General features: G+C 39.9%; 1 protein-coding gene across 2 annotated transcripts in view; it reads right to left on the minus strand.

Annotated features, from left to right (window-relative positions):
• Positions 1-3452, minus strand: part of LOC102296362 (mitochondrial import inner membrane translocase subunit TIM16) — a 112577-nt gene that overhangs the window by 58745 nt on the left and 50380 nt on the right. The gene's annotated exons all lie outside the window — the stretch shown is intronic.

A 3452-nucleotide genomic window follows, 5' to 3' on the forward strand; every position in this document is an offset into this window, starting at 1 on the left:
TTCACACACACACACACACACACACACACACACACACACACACACACACACACACACACACACACACACACACACACACACACACACACAAATCTACATAAAGTTATCTTTTTTCCCTCTTCTATTCCTTTTCTTGGCCTTTCTTTTCCCCGCATTCCCTATTTTTTCTTTCTAATTAGTTTCCACATTCAGGGTTAAGAAGAGGCAGCCAATGACAGAGTGTTGGACCACGGGGTCATGTGGCTGCAGGCAGCATTTGCCTTCCCTCGGCACTTTACAATCTTTAATTCAATTGACCTTTTCGGTCGTTTCTCTCCCCTCTCTCTGCCGCTCAGTTTTCAATTTTCCAAATATCCCCACTGCCCACACGACACATCTGACCTCCCAGTAACCTCCAACCATCTCTCGGACATCAGTCTAGATTATTTACAGTCAGCAGTTGAGGAAATGAAATTATTGACAAAAATCATAAGATGAAGCATTCAGCCTATTATAACCAGCAAAGAAAAAGCAGATAAATAGATGACTGATATCTTCAGTATAAGAACATCTATACTGGTGCAAAGGTTACTGCTTTAGTAATGTTCATCAGCACACACAAACTGTGTTTTTTCCTTATCAGAGGAGAGAGATTCGTAGTATTGCTGAGCTGTATTTCGTTCCTTGTGATGTTGGTGTGTGGTACAAAATAAAATTGTGGCAGAAGAGAGTAAAAGAGCAAAGGGGGAAAAGAAAAGCTCAGCAGGGAAAACACACGACCACTTTGTTTTTTGGATCCAGGTTCTCCAGCTCTAGTTTTTTGGCTCTCTGCAAACTTCTTCTCCTGCCTCACATTCCACATTTCCCTCCTCTAAATCTTCCTGAAAAGTACTAATAACAGATGAAGGCTGGTGTGCCACTGGTTCCTCTCATGCCATACTACTGTATGCCTGTTCCAGCAGATGGCCTAGCTGCTGCTCTGACCAAAAAAAAAAAAAAAAGCAATGAGGAGAGAAAGAAGGGAACATCAGAAAGAAAGAAAAACAGGAAAAGAAAGCAAAGGAAGAATTTGACTTTGGTTAGTTCTTGGCAAAATACATCAGCAGGCACACATGTGATTCATTTCACGTGCAGTTCGGTGAATTATTAGAAATAAAAACAAATGGCAGCCTGATTTCCCGAGTACAGATATTTCTGTCCATGCTAGGCTTGTCATTTGTGTCTCTTTCAGTCATCGTCTCACCCTCGCAGGAGAGCGCTCACTGATCCTCCATATCATTTCTACAGTGGATGGACAATGCAAGCTGGCAGTTAATGTACAACAGAGGCAAATGGGGGCTCTACATTGATTTTAAAATGGATTTACATATAGCAATACCCTAGGGCTGCAAGCATTTTAACTCTTAATTTAATTCATCACTTATGGAAAGAATAGTACTTTTTCACATTCACATGTTCGTTTGACCTCAGATCTCAGTCACGTGAGCATAAAAGAGGGAAAAATCTATGTTCCCCAAACAATAGCAAGCAGCTGCTGGTGCTGCTGTTCAATCGAAACGTTCTCAACTCAACTATTCAAGTTGTTGTGACAAGTGTGAAATGAAATAAACTTTTCCTTTATTAATTTTCTTCATTATTGCTTCATTCAGGCATTTTACGTTGCTCTGGCGTTTGGCAGACAAGATTTCTGTGTGGTTTTTCACAAGCTAGCAAGGTGTCTAAAGACTCGAAGAAAAATCTAAACAGAAATGAGAAAACCAGAAATGAGGAGTGATGAGCCAACGAGTGCTGCAATATAAAAAGCAGAGGATGGAAAGAATTAGAGGAAATTAAAGAGGTGGAGCACTGATGAAATGCAAGGGGAGGGGGTCTGCTGTTTCTGGCTGAGTCCAAGCAAGGCCACAAGAACTGATAAATTTATCCGTCTTTGGAAATCGACTGATGCGGGGTCTGACAAGCTGAAGTTGTGGAGGTGTTGAGTGTGTGCATGTGTGTTTCTCTGTGCCCAACAGTCAGCAGGGAGCACCTAAAAAGTACCGCCTATCACCCTTGGAAAGCAACCCAAGTGTGGTTCTCATTTGAAAGGAATGGAGGGATGGAGGCTGGGGAGATTTTATTTATTTACAAAAACATAAGCAAATGAGTAATATGGTATTAATGAGATGAGGTTCTAGCAGATGGTGAGGAGGTCATAGAGGGTGAAAAGGGTGCAGGAGGTCTTAAATAGTTGTAAACACTAAATTCAATTACTGTAGATGAAACTCATGCAAGGAAACAGTTTTTTGGGCCTCCCTTTGTTAAAAATATAACTAGCTATAACCATCATGGCACTAAGCTCTAATTAATTAATAGCACGAGTTCTCAAGCTGGACCTTAGTAAGGTTACTAACCTCACATGCCCCTTTTAAGAAAAGCTGTGATGAAAAATGATGAAGGTCTAACCACAGCCAGCATAGTCCAAAACTCCAGTGCCTCAACACTGACAGCTGAAATCTGACAAAGCGAGTGACATTAAATGGCCCTCTTGGTTATTTATTTAGTTGAACTGTCTGTTGTGCTGTTAATACTCTTACAAAGCACTTAGCTCTTAAACTGAGAGTAGAGTGAGTATTACAAACAACCACAAAAAGGCAAAAAAGAAAAGAAAAGAAGAAGCAGAAGAAAAATCAGTGTTCAATCTCTCAAGATAAGATTCACATATTGCAAAGAGACTCTTGTTTCTAAGATCGCACAAAGTTACTGAAACTCTCATTTAGTCACAAAAAGGAGGCAAAAAATGCATTGTGGTGAAAGTGGGGGTCACCAGTGGGAGAGGATCTTTTGCCTGTTTGGCCAAATCTGCAGTGGTGATTTAAAAAAATTTACTTGTGTGTTTCACGAGATAAGTACAGCTTCACTGACTGAGTATAAGAAACATATCGTACAAACAAAAAAGACTGAAACGTCAGATGAGGCTGAAATAGTAATTTAACAATTGTTTGTGATGTGTTTTGGGGTTTTTTAAAGTGCAGGTCAAGTAAGCATTTGCTACGTCAAACATACTCACAGTCTCCGCTGTTGGAAAACTGCACATGTGGCTAAATATTGGGAAAATTGGCCAAAATGCCATAAAAACAAATTTAAAAACTTTTAAATCACAACATAAATATTTAATAAGAGCCATGTGAGACATCTGCAGCATGCATGGAACTGATTTTGGACTGAGCCTGGGAGATATTTGACGTGTCCAGAACCAAAATTACAACCCAAATCCCCCAAATCAACAATTAAATTAGGACAGCACACAATTTCTCATGTATTTACACATTTGTCCTTTCAACAGGACAAAAAGCATGGAGTGCAAACAGTGTGTGGTGTGACTTGCAAAACATCTTCTACTCTCCCCTTTGGTTTTCTTTCTTTCTCTCCCCCTCTTTCTCTCATTCATTCCCCCTGTCCTATTTCTTAAAAAGAAAAAAGGGAAAAAAAAAAAA

The sequence above is a fragment of the Haplochromis burtoni genome, unplaced genomic scaffold, assembly GCF_018398535.1.
Source record: "Haplochromis burtoni strain Fernald_Lab_line unplaced genomic scaffold, NCSU_Asbu1 Contig_336, whole genome shotgun sequence".
Classification (NCBI taxonomy): domain Eukaryota; kingdom Metazoa; phylum Chordata; class Actinopteri; order Cichliformes; family Cichlidae; genus Haplochromis; species Haplochromis burtoni.